The sequence below is a fragment of the Salvelinus namaycush genome, chromosome 15, assembly GCF_016432855.1.
Source record: "Salvelinus namaycush isolate Seneca chromosome 15, SaNama_1.0, whole genome shotgun sequence".
In the NCBI taxonomy this organism is placed as follows: Eukaryota; Metazoa; Chordata; class Actinopteri; order Salmoniformes; family Salmonidae; genus Salvelinus; species Salvelinus namaycush.
Genome location: NC_052321.1, coordinates 36,220,168 through 36,242,360, shown reverse-complemented (window position 1 = coordinate 36,242,360; position 22,193 = coordinate 36,220,168).

The following is a 22,193-nucleotide window of genomic DNA, read 5'->3' as shown; positions in this document are numbered from 1 at the left end:
GCATACTACACAAGGAAATTCTCAAAGCTGCTAATGAGAACCTTGACGACCTTGTACCTAGCCGGTGGGGATTCCGGTGGGGTGCCCCCACCCAGGCAGTGGCAGTGCTGGCAACACTAGCTGCAGTAACCCATGGGGAGGGGGTCACACTCGGACATTCAGAGAGGGGATATATTATTGTGGCCCTGGTGGCACAAAATCAAAAGTCTGACTGCATGGAGATGCTTGGGAATATGGTCAATACGGGGGACCGTGTTGTGGGTGTTTCAGGGAAAAGGTGTCCATTTGACCTCCATCATCTAGGACGTGACAATGGTTAATAAAATCTCTCCATTTCGGCACATTTTTTTTTGTTGCAGAGTCTTGCCGGCCTTCTCATACAGCTGCAACTGTATATGCATTCGTAAATCAAGACCTTTCTTGAGTTGGGCTCTGGGATGGTGCAACTGTTGAGAATGTGAGCCTATGGTTGTGTGGGGGGAAAGGGTTCAGTGTGTATGAGTGTGTGGGTGTATGTGCGTATCCCACAACTGTTGCAAAGGAGTAAAAGTTGTTAGGGACAATTTAGGATGATTCACAATAATTGTTTAATAATATAATAATTGCTTGCAATAATGTAAATTTGGTACTGGTGAGAGGTGAAATCCTTTGCGTAAATTGCCTACATTACAACAAATATTAATAGCTAATTATGGAAAATAAGAAACAGGATTTTAAAAATATATATGTATTTTTTATGGCTATATATAATACAAATCGAGGTGAGGGCGATGGAAATGCATTTGGCGGTTGATCTACTTCTGTTCTGTGAGTGGCGCTGTGTGCTCTTTTTGAAGGATGGATCCCAGTCTTTTCAGGGCTATGGGATCCGGGGGGTCGGGGGTGGTCTGCCGGGCATTGGGATGACAACCCAACTCGGTATGAGGAGGGCTTTTAGAGGGTGGAATAGTGGGGACCAATTGGAGGTTTACTTAGTAGCAAAGCAAATATCATGGTACAGCTATATAGACACTCAATCATCATGTTACTTTTTAATGGTACGTTTACAAACATATATTTTGATAAATAGAATTGAAAGTTGTGTCTCACTATGGTAAGTGGTGAAATAAGTATAGCCAGTTACAATTGTAATGGCTTAGCAGATAATAAGAAAAGACAATCAGTATTTACCTGGCTAAAAGAGAAGGAATATACTATCTATTGTTTACAGGGAACTCATTCAACAATTTTAGATTAAGTTTTGTGGAAAAAGGACTGGGGGGGGCGAAATATATTTCTCCGATCGGCAAAGAAATTCAAAAGGGGTGATGGTTTTAATTAACAGCAATGTTGATCCAAATTTGCAAATTGTCCAAACAGATCATCAAGGTAAATGGATTATTTGAAATATGTTATTGGACAATAAACAGATATGGCTTATTAACCTATACAGTCCAAATAATGATGATCCAAGCTTCTTTGAAAATATATATAAGAATCTATCAACTCTACAAGCAACACTAGACTCTATTATTATGGTGGGAGATTTTAATACGGTCTTAAATACCTCTATGGACCGGAAAGGAAATCACACTACAAACTATCACCCTCGGGCACTTAAGGAAATCATGAATGTCATGGATATATTGGAATTAGTGGGTATATGGAGACTTAAATATCCTGACCTAGTGAGATATACATGGCGGAGGCTTAATCAAGATAGTCGTCTTGATTACTTTCTTATACCATTCTCTCTGGGACCAACAGTTTAAAAAGTGTTGATGGGGGACAGAATGTGGTCGGATCATCACATAATTGGCATATATATTACTCTTACAGAATTTCCACGTGGGCGAGGATATTGGAAATTTAATCAAAGCCTACTAGATGATAAATTGTTTAGAACTAGGACAGAAGAATTTACAACTGACTTTTTCCAGACAACATAGGTACAGCAGATCCCCTTATTGTATGGGACACTTTTAAATGTGCCTGTAGAGGCCATGCATTTCAGTACTCATCTATAAAACAAAATCAATTTAGATCAAAAGAGTCCATATTAACAAAGGAAATTGAAGGACTAACAGTACAGTTAGATAGCAATAAAAACTGTAGCACAGAGGCACAGAATAAGTTAGAGGATAAACAAAGATAAATGGAGGAACTTATTCAAGAAAGATCCAGTGTAATATATTGTAAAAATAAAGCGAACTGGATGGAATATGAGGAGAAATGCACCAAATTCTTTTTCAATCTTCAATATAGAAATGCTACCAAAAAAAAATCTATTGAAACTTGTTACAAATGATGGAGTCACACATGATTCACCGAATTATATTTTGAAAGAGGAAGTAAAGTACTTTAAGAACATGTTTTCGTTTCAGTCTCCTCCATTTCCACTAACTGAAGCTAATTGTATGGATTTTATAACATCTATACAGAAAGACTCATGTAAAGGCCAAATTACAGAGGAGGAACTTCTTGATGCAATTAAAGCCTTTAAGGCTAGGAAAACTCCATGGCTGGATGGCAAACCAGTGGAAGTATACAAAACTTTTTATGATATATTCAGAGGACCATTATTAGCATGTTTTAACCACTCCTATATAAATGGTAGATTATCAGACACGCAACAAGATGGTCTGATATCATTATTACTGAAACAGGACCCAAGTGGTATATATAAAGATCCAGTCCATAAAAAAAATTGGAAACCTCTTACACTTCAGTGTTGTAATCCAAAATCCTAGCAAAATGCTTGGCGCATAGAATTAAAAATGTATTGTCAGATATTATTCATCCTAATGAGACAGGTTTTTTACATGGACGATACATTGGAGATAATATAAGACAAGTACTGGAAACAATAGAATACTGTGAAATATTGGGGACACCAGGGCTGGTTTTCATAGCTGATTTTCAAAAGGCTTTTGATAAAGTACAACTGGAGTTTATATATAAATGCCTAGAATATTTCAATTTTGGGGAATCTCTTATAAAATGGTTTAAAGTTATGTATAGTAACCCTAGGTGTAAAATAGTAAATAATGTCTACATCTCAGAAAGTTTTAAACTATCTAGAGGAATAAAACAAGGTTGTCCACTATCGGCATATCTATTTATTATTGCCACCGAAATGTTAGCTGTTAAAATGAGATCAAACAATAATATTAAGGGATTAGAAATCTGTGGCTTAAAAACTAAGGCGTCATTGTATGCTGATGATTCATGTTTTCATTTAAACCCACAATTATAATCTCTCCACGGTCTCTTAGACGATCTAGATACTTTTGCTACCCTCTCTGGATTAAAACCAAATTATGATACATTTATTATATTACGTATTGGATCACAAAAAATGCTAATTTTACATTACCGTGTAGTTTACCAATTAAATGGTCTGACGGAGATATGGACATACTTGGTATACAAATCCCAAAATAAAGAAATTATCTCACTCCAATACATTTTTATAGAAAGTTAACAAAATAGATAAGATCTTGCTACCATGGAAAGGAAAATACCTGTCTATTTGTGGAAAAATCAGCCAGATTAACTCTTCAGTCATATCACAGTTTACCTATTTGCTTATGGTTTTGCCTACACCTAGTGACCTGCTTTTTAAATTATATAAACAAAAAATATTCAATTTTATTTGGAATGGCAAGCCAGACAAAATTAAAAGGGCCTATTTATATAACAAATATGAATTCGGAGAGCAGAAATGATTAAATATTAAAGCATTAGACCTCTCACTAAAGGCATTATTCATATAAAAGTTATACTTAAATCCAAACTGGTTCTCTAGTAAATTGGGAGAAATGTCTCATCCTATGTTCAAGAATGGCCTTTTTCCCTTTATTCAGATTACACCTGCTCACTTTCCGTTGTTTGAAAAGGAAATAATCTCCAAAATATCGTTATTTTTTAAACAAGTCTTAGAAAGGTGGTTGCAATTTCAGTTTAATCCATCTGAAAAGACAGAACAAATAATACAACAAATATTGTGGTTAAACTCAAATATACTAATTGATCAAAATAAAATAAAAATTGTAGAAAGGTATAATTTTAGTGAATGATATCATAAATAGGACTGGTGGAGTTATGTCACACGTGCAGCTAACACAGACATATGGAAATGTCTGCTCTGCCCAAAATTACAACCAACTAATTGCAGCATTACCATAAAAATGGAAGATGCAAGAAGAAGGGGAAAAAGTAAGGAACTTGTATGTCGGCCCTGTATTAAAGAACATAAATGGTTAAAGAAAAGTGTGATAAATAAAAACATATACCAATTTCATTTAAGGACCAAAAAACTGACAGCTGTGCCATATAAATTGTAAAATAGTTAGGAAGAGATTTTCGATGTACCCGTTCCATGGCACATGATTTATGAATTCATACGCAAAATAACGCCGGATTCAAAACTTCGAATGTTTCAATTTAAATTACTATACAAAATTCTTGCAACCAATAGAATGTTATATATATGGCGGATACAATCTTCCCAGCTCTGCAGATTTTGCTGTGAGGAGGCAGAGTCATTAGATCATTTATTTTGGTCTTGTCCAGACGTAGCTCGTTTTTGGTCACAGGTCCAGGAATGGCTGAAGAATTGTAACATTTGCCTAGAACTAACGCTGCAGATAGCAATACTGGGTGATTTGAAAAGCCATAGTCAATCAATCAGTAATATAATTATTATTTTAGCAAAACATTTGATTTTTAATTTACAATCTGTAGAAGCTATGAGAATAGAAAGGTTCAGTACTTTTGTGACGCATCACAGCACAGTTGAAAAAAATATGGCAAATAGAAATCCAAAATGGATGGTGTTGAGAGATAGATGGGACAGTGAGTTCACACATGGCAACAATGTCTGCACAAGCCAACCCAGCTTCAGTAGCAGCAGCCACAGCTCTCAAACAACAAACCAGACCTCTGGCCACACTGTCCAGCTGTTTGGAATAATACTCAACCAGGCGCTGCTTTCCTCCATGTCCCTGTGTTAAAACAGATGACATAAAACCACTTTTCTCACAAACAAAGAGGTTAAAAGGTTTAGAATGGTCAGGGAGTCCCAAACAGGGAGAAGTAGTCATGAGTTGTTTCAGTCTGGTCAGAGCAGTCAGTCCCTCTGGTGTGCACTTAATTTTGTCAATCATAGCCATTTTGTGGCCATAAATAAGGTCAGCAAGCGGCTGCACCACCTCAGCATAGTCAGGTAACCACACCCTACAATACCCTGCCATACCAGTCAATGACATCATGTGTCGTTTAGTAACCGGCTGTGGGACAGAGAGAATAGCCTGTATCCTCTCTTTACCCAGCTGCCTGCCATTGGGAGAGATGTCATGACTCAAATACCTCACTGTCTGTGAAACCAACTGTAACTTCTTCTTTGAAACTTTGTGGCCATTCTCAGCGAGAAATATCAACAGAGCCCGAGTATCAGTTTCACAAGTTTCCATTGAGCTGGAGCACAACAACAAATCATCCACATACTGAATCAGAGTGCTGCCCTCAGGGGGTATAAAACCCTCCAGATTTTGTGCTAAAGCTGCTGAAAAAATAGCGGGGGATTCCACGTAACCCATTAGAGCTACAGTTCACGTAAATCTCTTTCCTAAAAACGTGAAGGCAAACCAGAACTGAGATTCTGGTGCCACTGGAATACTGAAAAATGCATTCGTCAAATCAATCACAGAGAACCACTCTGCTGTGGGTGGTACCGCCCCCAACAGTGTAGTAACATTAGGAACCCCCGGGGCACGGGCAAAAACTGCATCGTTCACAGGCCTTAAGTCCTGGACCAATCTCCAATCACCTGAAGGTTTTCTAACAGGCAAGATAGGGGTGTTACAGGGTGATTCTGGACAGGGAATTAAAGCACCATTAGCTAACAGGGATGCCTGAACAGGAGTAATACCTGCTATTGCCTCCCTACTGAGTGGATACTGTGCTCTAGATGGGCGCCTGGTATCTTTAGGAGTGACCACCATTGGCTCAGCTCCCTTTATTCTCCTTAAATCATACTTGTCCCTTGCCCACAGACGTTCAGGGACCCCTCTCAGGAGGGGTGAGTCTTCACTCAACAACATAATATTGGTAGAAAAAGAAACCTGATCAACACCATGTACACCCCTCTCAGTTGGAGTTTCCCAACTGAGTGGGTAACAACTTGTCAGTGTGCTGGGTGAATAAGTTGACCCATCAGGGCGCATCTCCCAGTCTGTAGCATTAAACAAGCATTTCATCCAAATTCTGATTTTGCCAGGGACACATGTGGTGCGCTATCCTCAAACAGGTAGAGCTCTTTCTGTGCAGGGGTTAGATTAACCCCTAAAGCACAGAAATCACTGCTACAGTATAAACCCTCACACTGCACTGACTCATCCTGTAATGTATCTGTTAGGAATTTTGTTAAAAATAATTAAAACAATTTCTAGATTTAGATAAACTATAACTAATTGAACTCTGCACGCCTAGTGAAAAGAGATTTGTACTGTGGGTTATAAAGTAAGCAGAAAGGGTCGTTAAACTATGGTTGAACTGACCCAACTTAGCCCTGAGATGTTTGGATAAAGCAGTGAGTAACTTTTTAGGTCTTCCATTATCTTGAGTTGTCTGCTAAAGTGGTAATAAATTATAGTGAGCCTTCAGGAGAATAGATTATATTGTGTGTCATGTGTGTGCGCTGGGAAGTTGGAATGAACTTTTGAACCTGTTTTATATTGGTCAGGACGAGGAGATTTATTCTGTAACCTATGACGTCATATCTTGTATATAAACTGTTGTTTATGGTCAAATGGTAGCGTGCTCCGAGAATAAATACTATTATCTAATTTTAATAAGACTGTATCCTGTCTATTTGATGTTAATAAGTATCTTACAAATTCTTATAAATAGACAGATTGAATTTAATTAATGAGTACATTAGAGGAATTATTTAATTCCTCCAACAGTATCACACAGCCATTGTTTCTCATAATGGAGATCTCTTGTCAATGGTGAAAAATGGGAGGTGCAATGTAAGCCTGCTTCAGACATGAAACTGCCCTCGTGGCCCCAATGGGTTTTGGGCATTGAGAAAACACGAGCAATATTGGGCACCTCATCATCAACATCCCATGCATAATACCAGTCACAAACTCAGACATTAACATAAATTGCTCCCCCCCTTCCTCATGAATAACAGTTAAACCGGTTCGGCCACATGTTATGTTGATGCCAAGTTTACACAGGAGGTCCCTGCCCATCAGATTGACAGGACAGTGGTCGGAGTAGAGAAATTGATGTTGACACTTCTCCTGACAAAAGGAGACAGGCAGAGGCATAGTTACCTGCTCTCTAAGTGGGAGGCCTGAAGCCCCTACAGTTTTGACTATTTCATTAGACATGGGAGGTTTTGTCATAGCCTTGCAGTTAATCACAGACATAGCAGCCCCAGTATCAACAAGAAATATTAGTGACTCACCATTGACGCAAGCCTCCACGGTTGGCTCTACTCTCGGAAGGGTGTGACACTTTAAAAACAAATGCTCTTGTTGCTCTGAGGATTTTAGCACGACTGTCCCTGTCTCCTCATCATGTCAATACACTTCCTCCTGTCCCTGTCCTGGATTGTACAGGGTCGTCTGTGCCGGCGGCCCCGTCTGCCAGGCTCCAGGTTGACCTCTGCCTGGAGGGACTCCTTGTGGGCCCCACTGTTGCTGTTGCTGGACCCCATGAGGTGGCCCGACCTGCTATTGGTTGGGCGGTGGCTGCCACGGCTGTTGTTGGAATGGGGCTGTCCATGCATGTGCTCCTTTTCCTCCTCTTCTTGCCCCCTCCCTTTGGGCCCCTCTTCTCGGTCCGCCCCTGCCTTTGTTCCTCCATGGATTCGTTGGCTCGGAGCAGTCCGCAGCAAAATGACCCGGCTTCCCACAGTTGTAACACTTGCGCACTCCACCCCCTTGTCCTGTCCCTGCTGGGGCTGCTCCCTGGTAAAACATCATCTGGGCAGCCTGTAGTTTCTGTGTCTTCACTTTTTCTTCCATTATTTTTTCTTCCTTCTGAGTACTTTGTTGTCTCTCAGCATGCTTGCAGTGCTGTACCACCATTGCTAATGGCTCAGTCTCCCAACTGATGCAGGTAGTCTTCACAGCCTTCTCCAGGCCCGGTGTCAGACCCCTCACCAGGGCGTCTTTCAGCAGATCCCCATATGCATGTTCGTTTGGTCTGATGCCACTGTGTAGCCTGAAACAGGTTTCAAGTCTCTTTCTGAAAGCCTCCAGGCCCTCATCTTTCTTCATAGTGCATTTTCTGATGGCAGTCAAGTCGGTCTTAGTTGGATACATCTCCACAATCCTGGCCAGCAGCGCCATTATCTGGTCCTGATATGCGTCATTCACAGCCCACAGGTAGTTGCAATCAAACTGTCCCTGTACATCCGCCCACCTGAGTCCCAGTTTATTTTTACAGATATGGGCTATCTCAGCAGCAGATGGTTTGTACTGACCCACCAATACCCTCATTTCTGCTGAATATTTCACAGCGTCCTTACTTGGGTCTGGTAGGTATTCTACAATGTCTTTGATTTCATCATGTCTCCACGTCCTCTGGACATACAGGTGAGGGGGAATAGGGGGAATTCCCCTGAGGGGGAATAGGTTTTGTCGTGCCCTCTTCACGACTGTCTTGGTGTGCTTGGACCATGTTAGTTTGTTGGTGATGTGGACGCCAAGGAAGCTCTCAACCTGCTCCACTACAGCCCCGTCGATGAGAATGGGGGCTTGCTCGGTCCTCCTTTTCCTGTAGTCCACAATCATCTCCTTTGTTTTGATCACGTTGAGGGAGAGGTTTTTGTTCTTGCACCACACGGTCAGGTTTCTGACCTCCTCCCTATAGGCTGTCTCATCGTTGTCGGTATCAGGCCTACCACTGTTGTGTCCTCAGCAACGATGGTGTTAATGATGGTGTTGGAGTCATGCCTGGCCATGCAGTCATGAGTGAACAGGGAGTACAGGAGTGGACTGAGCACACCCCTGAGGGGTCCCCGTGTTGAGGATCAGCGTGGTGGATGTATTGTTACCTACCCTTACCACCTGGAAATACAGGCTCCAGTTGCAGATGGAGGTGTTTAGTCCCAGGGTCCTTAGCTTAGTGATGAGCTTTGAGGGTGCAATGGTGTTGAACGCTGAGCTGTAGTCAATGAATAGCATTCTCACATAGGTGTCCAGGTGGGAAAAGGCAGTGTGGAGTGCAATAAAGACTGCATCATCTGTGGATCTGTTGGGATGGGATGCAAATTGGAGTGGGTCTAGGGTTTCTGGGATGATGGTGTCGATGTGAGCCATGACCAGCCTTTCAAAGCACTTCATGGCTACAGACGTGAGTGCTACGGGTCGGTAATCATTTATGCAGGTTACCTTAGTGTTCTAGGGCACAGGCACTATGGTGGTCTGCTTAAAACATGTTGGTATTACAGACAGGGATGGGATGTTAAATGGATGTTCTTACTCTCTGTGGTCACTAAAGATCCCATGGCAGTTATCGTAAGAGTAGGGGTGGTAGCCCCTGTGTCCTGGCTAAATTCCCAATCTGGCCCTCATACCATCATAGCCACCTAATCATTCCCAGCTTCAAATTGGCTCATTCATCCTCTGCCATGTTACTATTCCCCAGGTCGTTGCTGTAAATGAGTATGTGTTCTCAGTCAACTTACCTGGTAAAATAAGGGATACAAATAAATATAGAAGGAAAGTAGCAGTACATGGCTCGGTTCCAATCCCCAGTGAATTGTGTCTTTCAGGTTCTTTGTACAGTACACCAACACGCAGGCATGAGACAAATTTTACAAAATCCTCAGGGGAGATTAAAGGGATTGTTCACTTTTTTGAAGTTCTAGCTCAAATAATTTTGATTTCCCTAGGCCTGTTGCCGTTTCATCCAAATCGTTTTTTAACACCCCAGGTAAGTCGAAATAAAGATAAAACTTCAGAAAATGTAGCTATCCTTTTAATATATACATTGCATGGTCTTTGGTATCGTCGTCTTGAGTCAGAAAGGGAGAGATAAATTATTAGGTCAACAGAGACAGGAGAGTCTAGAGGGCTGTCTATAAGAGAGCAAGAGCTCTGTCAGAGAGAAAAAGACTGGAAGTTTATTGATAGCCAGCTGACAGTTGAGAGGCAGTCCAAATCATCTGTGTCCTACGCACCATCCCCTCTGTACCACTATATCACCCCAGGCTAGTACTGTATCACCACAGTAAACTGAATTAAAAACTCTCTGACTCTCAAATCAACCCCAAGGCTAGCCTCTACCCCCCAAAGCTCTTGTGTCAATCTGAGAGGATTGGATATGGTGAAATCAATATGGCACTAGTTTACCTATCCAAGATCTACACAAGTAGTGGTTGATTATTCAGGGACTTTGTGTTAAACAGTTATGAATTTCCTGTTGGTAGTAGGGCTTCAGCTTCCCTTGAAAAGACCAAGCCAAACTGGTTCAATTGCTTTCAATGAATGTAAGAAAAAGCCTGTTCTCTCCTTTGTTAGTGCTGAACACAGAACTCAGAGAAGCAGAGTCTCTATTAACAGTGAGTAAATTACACATCCGAGGAGATGTCAGGGATCTAAGGATCAGAGTTGCTAGGCAAAATGGGTTCAAATCTACCGCCCAAGTGAACCAGCCTTGAGGCACTGTTGACTTTAGCCTTGGTGAACAGTGCTCTCTCTCTCTGTGTGTGTGTGTGTGTGTGTGTGTGTGTGTGTGTGTGTGTGTGTGTGTGTGTGTGTGTGTGTGTGTGTGTGTGTGTGTGTGTGTGTGTGTGTGTGTGTGTGTGTGTGTGTGTGTGTGTGTGTGTGTGTGTGTGTGTGTGTGTGTGTGTAGACGTGTTTAACTATTCTTGTGAGGACCAGAAGTCCCCAGAAGAATAGTAAACAAACAAACATTTGACCAACTGGGGACATTTTGTTAGTCCCCACGTGGTCAAATGCTATTTCTAGGGGGTTTAGGGTTTAGGTTAGAATTACTGTTTGGGTTAGGAGCTAGGGTTATGGTTAGGGTTAAGGTTAGGTTTTTGGGTCAGGGTTAAGGTTAACGTTAAGGGTAGGGTTAGATTTAGGGGTTAGGGAAAATAGGATTATGAATGATACTGAATTGTGTGTCCCCACAAGGTTAGTCATACAAGAATGTGCGTGTGTGTTTGTGTGTGCGTGCGCCTTTGGCGAATAACATAAGTTCCAGTGTTACACCCCCAGCAGTAAACAGGATTCTGAGGGTTCCTGGAGGTTAGGAGGAAAGCCTGTTAGGACTCCTCTTCATGCTCCTCACACACACACCCAGCGGAGATAGGAACACACACACATAGCTCAGATACTGTATTAACATATCCCCCTTTAACCCAGCAGAAATTCATCTGACTCTAATCTGCTAAACCCTTCTAGTTTGGTAATGGTTTCCTGATTATCACACATTACACACAGAAATGTAAACTGCTCTCAGGAAATCAAACAGCCCTCACAGGTGAGAGAAAAACATTAGTACTTCACACACAAAATAATCACATGCGTGCACACTAATGAGAGACAAACGCACACACACACACACACACACACACACACACACACACACACACACACACACACACACACACACACACACACACACACACACACACACACACACACACACACACACACACACACACACACACCTTGATATTTGAAGAGATGAAGACACTAGGATTCAGCCATGACTGGCAACGTTAGCGAATCAGGGTGTGAGACTCAGACTGAGCCTGTGCATTCGCCAGGCATCCTACTTCTAAAACAACTTCAGTGAGAGAAAACATCCGAAAACCCTCCCCTACTTGAACTTTAGCCTGTTTTCACTCACACATGCATGTCACTGAGAAACATGATGCGATACAAGGAGAAAACAACACAGAAACTGAACATCCTCTCCAGACCGGTCTTTATCTTCTCTCCCACAGTGGATTACAGAAACACACACAGACACTGGCGCAGGTACAAACACAAACACTAAACATTAAATTAATAAATAATTTACCCTCATTTCATTAAAAAGTGCAACCAACCCAAGAGAGAGAAACCCAAGAGAGACATGATGATGAAAAGTGTAGGCAATACAGTAGCATCCTGTTCGTTTTTATCTCTTGAGAGGGAGAGGGGGGATGAAGACAACTCCAACCCCTCCGGCCTGGTGGCTGTCTTCTCTTTGGATCTCCTCCCGCTTGGCCTGCCTCATCTGCCCCAGTTCCCGCAGCAGGAGACCCTCTCTCTGCTTCAGCTCTCGGATCAGTGAGGAGGCCTGGCAGCACTGCCCCATCACAGGCTACTGGGCGGTATATTTCCTGGCATACGAAGCTGGTGTTGGCATGGAACTGGCTGTGGCCCCTGGAGACTTGGCCTGTAACAACTGCAGATGACGGAGGTTGAAGTGTAGGACTCAGCCAGATGATGGATGTTGAAGTGTAGGACTCAGCCAAGATCTATAGCCTGAGAGCCACTCTCCTCTCAATCTCCTCCAACTCCTTAACGTCTGTAAGAGCACTCTGCACTTCTCTGGTCTGTGGGGAAAAAAGAAGAAGAAAATTAGAAGAAATTAGACATTGACAAACAGTTCAGTAAAATGAATTGCTGGCTGTATCACTCTGCCTCTTTCAGCTTATCATCTGAGAATGACTTATTACTCAAATGTTTTATCTATTTAAAAATTACAACTAGGCTCCGGCGGCATTTCATTAACACTGATGACTCTCATGGGGAAGGAGTGTGTGTGTGTGTGTGTGCCTGTGTGAGTGTGTGTGCATGTGCGTGCGTGTGTGTGTGTGTGCGTGTCTGTGTGAGTGTACTTCCGGCATGAGTGCATTCGTGGGCGATAACGTGAGAATCTGGCTGATATTTTGATCTTGCACCAGATACTTCACACATTAGTATGTCATGCACAGAGCGAGCGAGAGAGAGATTAATCTAGTCTATATTATGAGTTGACCTAGATGTTTTGATACTGGGGTTGGTAATAACCCAGCTGTCTCAGTGTAATGATATAAATAAAAGTGGAAGCAACACAAGTCTAAAGCCTAGAGGGAAGCAATAAGCAAATAGGCAATATAGCATAATGAAATTTAATGCTGCACACAAAAGCCCCCGACTTACGCATTCATAGTCCAAATGAAGGAGCTCAATTCATAAACCACTTCAATTGAGAATATTATTCCAGGAATATATTTCCCAAAGAGAACGAGAGACAGCGAGTGGAATAGGAGCACAGCTCGCCACCGGACACATTCCCACTTGTAGTGCATATTGCTAGTCATCCAGAATAGAGATGTTTAAACAGACACTTTTTTATGTTTAAAATTACATGTGAATTCACAATGCAGATTGGTCCTGCGTATGAGCGCTCAATCTCCCACCGTCATGGCTACCAAAAGGCGCTCAATTTACTGCTGTCCCCCACCCACTCAGCAACGATGGTAGTTAATATCGTTTTTGGGTTCTCTGCTGTGTGCCTCTCCATGTTCTCAGTGGTCACTAAATGGGACATCATGTCCCACTTCTCATCAATATGATGGCTCGTTACAGTGATGTATGGCAATGGGTTCATAAACATCCAACAATCTATTGTTAATGACACGTACAGTGAGGTGTTTGAGAGCTCGCGTTTTGTACTTGCTGAGCAATCATTGTAATATTTCTCCATTCGGGCCGTCACAGTTTTTCGACATGGAATCTTATAGTCCGGTTCTATGCCATCAGGGCATTGAAACTGACATCCTCTACAATTGACAATGGCTGCATATGAACTGCAATAATTTCTGTAATCAGTGCTATGATTTTCTCAATCCGTCCCTTAGCATACTTATTTTGTGCAAAGAGCCTGTCAAATGTCTGTTGTTGGGGGCCTGCACTGCTGCCAGCAATGGTTTGGGTCTCACGGTTCCTCCCTTTCAGATGGTTAAGCATTGCACCTGTACTGCCGCTGGAGCTTAATTCCACCTCGCCAAGTGTGCATTTCACCACCTCATTTAACTTCTCAAAGTATTGCCATACAGGACTTCGCTGCTGTCGCTTCCCTGTCTCACTCTCGGCCATTTGTCAACTGACGACATGTAGAGCGCTGACGTGCAGAGAGATGACATATAGAGTGCTTTATATCCGCAGCAAATCATTTGAAAGATGCATCTCCTACTACTAACGTTACAGCATTGTTGCGTTAGGTATTTGTTTCATTTTCATCTTCATGATGATGATGATGACCTGGAACTTTTAGTAGTAGTTTTGTGATAACAGCACTGTGATTTTAATTGTGTGCAACAACAACAACAAAAAAGTTTTTCCCGTTTTCATTTAAACATTCACACCCCTAATCCATAACATTGAAGTTCCCTCTTTTTGTTCTGACATTTATTTTTCAAAGGTTTCAAAAACATCCTCTCCTTGCTTCATCTCTTTTAGTGCACTGATCTGAAAAATAACTGACCAGGTGAATGCCAACCTAAGGAATTTCAAACATATTGTTTTCACCTGTCAAGTCTTTTTCCATCAGTGCAGACAGGAGAGGAGGATGGAATTTCAGACAATACACTGTAGATAACGAGCCAACCAACTAAATGTTGATTCCCTTTTTGGTGCCCAACTGCTGTGAGTTGGTGCCCTCCTGCTGTGTGAGAGTGTCTCTTACCGGTCTCGTGTGTGTGTCCCTCAGCCCTGTCGAGCATCAGCATCAGGTCTCAAAAGTCCTTCCCTGTCATCGAGGGAGCAGCACCTAGCGACAACCCGGTGCATAGGTGACATATCTGCCAGAGTGTCCTTCTCACAAAGGTCTGAGAGCTTGGTCTCCACCACAGTATGTATATGTATATGTGTGTGTGTGTGTGTGTGTGTGTGTGTGTGTGTGTGTGTGTGTGTGTGTGTGTGTGTGTGTGTGTGTGTGTGTGTGTGTGTGTGTGTGTGTGTGTGTGTGTGTGTGTGTGTGTGTGTGTGTGTGTGAGTGAGTGAAAAACCCCCCCCCCCCCCCTTAAAAATAAAAACCCTAAATATATCCTGTACTGCATACATGTACCATACTCACCTTTCCATCTACCACATTATACAAACCACCATCACAATACCCACTCCTACAACCGTATATCCAAAACATCTTCCCCAGCAATACAGACAGCCACCCCAACACACCATATCTCCTCAAACATCTCCACACATTTTATAATTTTATAGAACTCAAACTCAACCCTAAGGCGCGCAGAGACCATCCCATTAAACAATAGTAAAGGGTCTGTTATCCCCCCACCTTTGACCCTGTTCCTCCTTGTTAGCCAAATAGCTAACTTTGCCTGAGCAAACAGAAAATTCAACAAAACACATTTTGCTTTCTCCTTACTCGAATACCTGTATCCCATTATAAACATCCCAACAGTAAAAACCACCCCCAACCTCTCACACAGACATCCCAACAGAGACATTAATGGCATTAACCTGGTGCACACAGAAAACACATGAATCACAGTTTCTTTCATTTTACAGAAAGGACACCCCTGCCCGATTCCCTGTTCAACCCGTGCCAACCAGCTGTTAGTGGCCAGGGCTCCATGAAGAACCCTCCACTGGAGGTCCCCTGACCAATTTGGTACTGGGGGTTTGTAGAGCCCCCTCCATCTAAAACCCACCATACTCACCTCCCCACATACCCCCTGCCACTGATGTGCCTTCACTCCTGTTAGGCTTCTAATGTTCCTAACCTTAACACAGAGGTTGTAGAGGGCTTTACCTCCCACAGAGTGTTAAAATCTAACAAGTCCTCCAGACCCCCTTGCCAGTCTCCAGTCTCTGCCATCACCTGCAGTGGCGGAAACATTGGTGGCCCCTCTCCCTTTGGCCTCTCAAACATCCCCCTTACCGGCTCAGACAGTGCCTCCTGGACCTCCTCCAGGAATCTCTCCAGCAGCCTAAGAGACGTTATTCCTGTTTGTTGCGCCAATACCTCCGGGGGTTTCCACCCCTCCTCTCCCAGCAGTCTCAGGTCACCCATCCTTTGTAAACGCCCTTCCATCAGTTGCCTCTGCAGGGTGGCTGACTGAACCGATCTCAAAGGGATGGCTGGGTTGTGGACGATAGGCTCCTCCCACACCCACAGCCCAGGCTCCACACCCCCTTCTTGTGTGGGCCTTAGCAGCTGCCAGGCCCTCAGCATTGCAGAGTAAAAATCAGAGAGACCTGCTGTACTCAGCCTCTCCAGGTTCATGAGGAACAGCTGCCGGTCCAACCCTAATCCGCCAGCTCTTCTCAGCAGCGCGCATGCTGGTTCCCTCCAGCCAACATCAGTATGGTACAGCAGTCTCTGCACCGCCTTTAGCCGGAAAGCAGCCATCCTGCTCTCCAGTTCCACCAGGCCCTGTCCTCCTTCGTGGACGGACATGTACAACACTGCTGCCTTCAGCCAGTGATGGCCCGACCAAAAGAAGTCTACCAGCTTGCGTTGCAGGTCTGCGAGCAGACCGGCGGGGGGGGGTTGAGGACAGCCAGTTTATGCCACAGGGAAGATGCCACCAGGTTGTTAATTATCAGCACCCTCCCTCTATATGACACTTGGAACAGGAGCAACCTCCACCTGGCCAGTCTTGACACCACTGCCTGTGACAGCCCCTCCCAGTTCTTCTTTACCCAGTTCTCCGAGCCCAGGTACACCCCCAACACTTTAAGCCCTTCACAACCCTACTGCAAACCCCCTGGAAGCAGAGGAGGAGCCCTAGCTTTGCTCTCTTGCCCCAGTTTACCTTGGCTGATGAAGCTCCCTCGTACACCTTCAGACTGGTCTCTAGTGCCTGCATATCTTGACCATCCCTGACCATCACAGAAACATCATCTGCATATGCTGAGACTGCTATTCCTGTCACCACATCCATGCCTGTCCAGCACACTCCCTGCAGTCTCCTGCGTAGCAGTCCTAAAAAAGGCTCAATGGCTAGTGTGTATAACTGCCCAGATAGAGGGCATCCTTGTCTAATGCCCCGTCTCACCCAGACTGGCCTACTGAGCCCCCCTCCCACCTTAACCATACATGACGCCCCAGCATACAACAGCTTCACACATGTCAAAAAACTCTTCCCAAACCCAAACATCACATTAAACAGATACTCATGGTGCACTCTATCAAAATCCTTCTCTTGATCTAAAGAGACCAGTCCAAAGTTCACATTAGAACCTCTCGACAAGTCCAACATGTCCCTAATTAAGAACAAGTTGTCCGTGATTGAGCGTCCCAGGACACAATATGTTTGGTCCTTATGTACTATCGAGTCCAAATGGGACTTCAGTCTGTTAGAGAGGAACTCTGTTAGAGAGGAACTATGTCCCCCGGTGCACGACCGGGGGACATCTGGGTTACGGCCTCTGCCAGTTCATGTGACTACAGAGGACTGTCCATTTCATCCCTCTGTGCCAGAGAGAGCTTAGGGAGTCCTGCGAACAAGACCTGAGCACACATAGGATCACACACTTCTGCCCTATACAATTCAGTATAAAACTCCACAGTCCGCTCCCGCATCTCACCCACCACAGAGGTCACCCGCCCATCAGACAGCCGTAGATAATGCATACCCTTGGCTTCACTGCTCTGTCTTTCCAAACCAAAGAAGAAGGAGCTGGGGGCATCCATCTCCTTGAGCATGGAGAACCTAGCTCTTACAAGTGCTCCCTTTGCTTTAACCTGGAAAAAACTGCCCAGGTCCCTACGTAATTCGGCTAAATTAGCCTGGAGGCCTACATTGCCTTGCCCCACCATCTCTACCTCCATCTCACTAATACAACGCTCTAGTTCCCCCAATACTCTCCTAGCCTCTGAGGATGAGAGAGCTGTGTACTGTTGACAGAAAAGCCGAATTTGGACTTTCCCCACATCCCACCATTTACTCAGAGACTCATACTCCTCTCTTCGCTGCCCCCACCTTTCCCAAAAAGTCTGGAAACCTGAGCAAAAAGTGGCATCTTGTAAGAGCTTTACATTGAACTTCCAATAAGATGCCTGCCGGGGCCCTGGTGAAATAGACAGATGAGCCATGGTTATGTGATGATCCGAAAACCCCACCGGGAGAATGGTAGTGCCCAGCAGCCTATTGCTCCGATTCCTAGACATGTAAAACCGATCAAGTCGAGCTGCACTAACCCTAGCCCCAAAAACCTTCACGCATGTACAGTGGGGGAAAAAAGCATTTAGTCAGCCACCAATTGTGCAAGTTCTCCCACTTAAAAAGATGAGAGAGGCCTGTAATTTTCATCAATTTTCATCAATTCAACTATGACAGACAAAACGAGAAAAAAAAATATCCAGAAAATCACATTGTAGGATTTTTAATGAATTTATTTGCAAATTATGGTGGAAAATAAGTATTTGTTCACCTACAAACAAGCAAGATTTCTGGCTCTCACAGACCTGTAACTTCTTCTTTAAGAGGCTCCTCTGTCCTCCACTCGTTACCTGTATTAATGGCACCTGTTTGAACTTGTTATCAGTATAAAAGACACCTGTCCACAACCTCAAACAATCACACTCCAAACTCCACTATGGCCAAGACCAAAGAGCTGTCAAAGGACACCAGAAACAAAATTGTAGACCTGCACCAGGCTGGGAAGACTGAATCTGCAATAGGTAAGCAGGACTGTATACTGTCTTGTGTTTGGATGTTTAGTTCTCCAAACATCCACTTGGTCAAACTGATTAATGATGTCCCTTAACACTCCCACTGACACTGAATGAGGCTCTTCCCCATTTCTGTCTTTTGTAAAATCCATTGTACAGTTCCAGTCCCCTCCGACCACCAGCGTCTCCTCAGGTGTTACCTGCGAGAGTTCCTGTCTAAGACTCCCAAATAGAAACCCCTCTTTCTCTCCCTGTATTAGGCGCATACACATTTATAAAGACAACACCCATGCTGTTAATTTCTGCTTTAACAACAAGCAGCCTACCCCTACACACCTCCTTTGAGGAGCACATTTTTACAGACAGACCCGGTGCAAAAAGGACTGCCACCCCTGCACTAAGATTTGTCCCATGGCTCAACACACTTGCCCCTTTCCACCAGAGCCCCCAATCGACTTCATTCAACACATCACTATGTGTCTCCTGCAGAAACACCTGTACTTTTTTTTGTTATACATATTCACCCAACACACTCATCTTTCCCGCATCTCTGGCGCCATTTATATTGAGCGAGCCTACCCGAAGAGTCTCCATAAGAAGTGGGAGAAAAGCCAGCAGAGAAAGAGATCAATAGCAAAGCTCAAAAAGCCCCAGTGTCAGAAAGAAAATATACATCTAAACAGTGTCTGAAGGTAAACCTTTACGCACTGTTGTGACCCACTTCCTCAACCTAAACCGTTTCCTGGGTGAGAGGACACCATGCCCCTCATTTTTCAAGGCATGTTGTACTGATCTTACAAACCTTCTAGGATCAGAAAAAAAAGCCTCAAGATTAACTTTTTCCCCTTAGTTTCATTCAGGAACCTTGTCAGTTCTCTCAACGTGTACTTAGACCCCTCTGCTTGACTGGCTGTCAGCTCCGGGCCCATTGAAGAGGAGTCTGAAAGAGAAAAAAAACCTCCTCATCCTCTTCCTCAGACTCACTTTCCTCCTCATCTCTATCTCCCACTCTGACCACCTGCTCTTTCTTTCTGGTTAGGGCCTCACCCACAGCAACAGGCAAAATTTCCATGGTGCCTTTGTCCACACCCTTTTTCATTTTCCGCTTGACACCCTCCTCCTCCCCCCCTAATCTCTTACACTTCCCCACTATACTCTCCTCATCCACTAGAATAACCTGACTAGACCCAGTATCATCTACACCACCCTCCATAGCATGACTAGGCCCAGCATCATCTACACCACCCTCCATAGCATAACTAGGCCCAGCCTCAGCTACCCCACCATCTCTAGCCTGACTATACCCAGCCTCCGCTTCCCCACCATCTCTAGCCTGACTAGACCCAGCCTCCGCTTCCCCACCATCTCTAGCCTGACTAGACCCAGCCTCCACTACCCCACCATCTCTAGCCTGACTAGACCCAGCCCCCGCTACACCACCATCCATAGCCCGACTAGACTCAGCCTCCGCTATACCACCATCCATAGCCTGACTAGACCCAGCCTCAGCTACCCCACCATCTCTAGCCTGACTAGGCCCAGCCTCTGCTGTCTGCATCTCCTTACCCCCTGCACTTTGACCTCGATTTCCCCCACTGGCGCTTGTACCATCACCTTGTCTACGGCCTTTATGTGGGCACGCAAAGCTCTTATGCCCCAAATCCCCACACTCAAAACACCGTAGACTATCTGTGCTGGCAAACCCTGCATAGAGCCCCTCCCCATGCCTCACTTTCAAATGCACATTTAGCTGTTGCTCATTGTTGTTCAGAAACATAAACACTTGCCTCCGGAACGAAACAACGTGCTTAATGTCATCTGCCTGAAAGCCTGCTGACAGTACACGAAAACCGCTAGCAAACTTACCAAAACGACTCAGCTCTTTCCTAATTTGATCATCTGTAATAAACGGAGGCAAATTTGCAACTACCACGCTTGTCCAAGGGGTAGAGAGAGGTGAAATTGACACCAACACATCCCTTACAAATATTCCGCTAGCAATTAGCCTACCAACCAAATTAGCTCTTTTCATGAACACAACCACAGCTTTGTTCATTCTAGAAGCAGAATGTATAAATTCAGCTCCTACCTGTTCACCGACCGCGAGCAGAACCTCCTCCACTTTAACCCCATTCTCAGGAACACACCTGAATCCATGCCGTATCGACAGCGTCTCCTCCGCGCTAGGCTGAGTAGCCATCGCGCACACCCTCCAAACCCTAGGAAAGTTACTCTGTCCTCTTCCACCCTAACTTTGAAAAAACTGTGGATACCGCTAAAACAAATATTGCATTAACCCTCCACCATAAAAGAATAACATGTAACGAAAATAATCAAGAAAGTTAGGATAGAGCCCTCCACACCAAACACTCAAACTCCCAAAAACGCCCAGCATGCAGAGAGAGAGAGAGAGAGAGAGAGAGAGAGAGAGAGAGAGAGAGAGAGAGAGAGAGAGAGAGAGAGAGAGAGAGAGAGAGAGAGAGAGAGAGAGAGAGAGAGAGAGAGAGAGAGAGAGAGAGAGAGAGAGAGAGAGAGAGAGAGAGAGAGAGAGAGAGAGAGAGAGAGAGAGAGAGAGAGAGAGAGAGAGAGAGAGAGAGAGCATACTTAAATTCACACAGGACAAGACAGGAGAAATTCTCCAGATATAACAGCCCCCCGCACATATACTATTGCAGCATAAATACTGGAGGCTGAGACAGGAGGGGTCGGGAGACACTGTGGCCCCGTCCGACGATACTCCCGGACAGGGCCAAACAGTCTCTTCTCCTGGAATGTGGTTGAATGAGGTTCAACATGAGCTCCTGATATATTTAATATTTTTATGGTTTTTAGAATGAGATAAACACTCTAATCGAAAAAGAATTCCAGACAAGTGATGAACAACAACTCTATTCATTCAGAATAGGAAAAAAAATTACTCTCAGGTGAAGAAGTTTTGACTCTAGCTAGCTAACGTAAACTCGTACATCGCCTTGGTCCGTACAATTGCCCTTATTTTAGCGCCCCAAAACGTAACACTTCCAGATCAACTGTAATGTCAATACCATTGTAAAGCACAATTTCTCCCCTTTCCAACAGAATAAATGACATGACCTAAACGCTGCCCGTTTCCGCATAATTCAAGCAGGCAATGAGCCCCGTCGGGTCTTTTTAAAAATGGTGGGTGGGGAAGCGAAACTAATGCGTGATAGTGGGAAGGAGATAGGTTGTGTGGGAAAATTGCTTTTTTTCACTCGATCTGTCCAACTTATCACCTTATCGCCTCTAAAATGTAAATTAAACACTATAAAGAGTTTATATAATGTGTCATTACATACCTATTTGAAGGTTTGTGTCGAATTTGAATGGGTTTTTAGGGCGGTGCTAAAGTGATCTTAGAAGTAAACAGCAGCTTTGAGAATGATGATCGCATGCAATGAAGACGCAAAAAATGACTAGGTATCCCCCACTTACCCCCGTCACTTTCCATTTCTTGTTTTTAAAGGATGAGAGAAGTGCTACACCTGGTGGAGAGATTGTAAGACAGAAATAGTTGCTTTATGCGTGCTGTACGTTACGACATG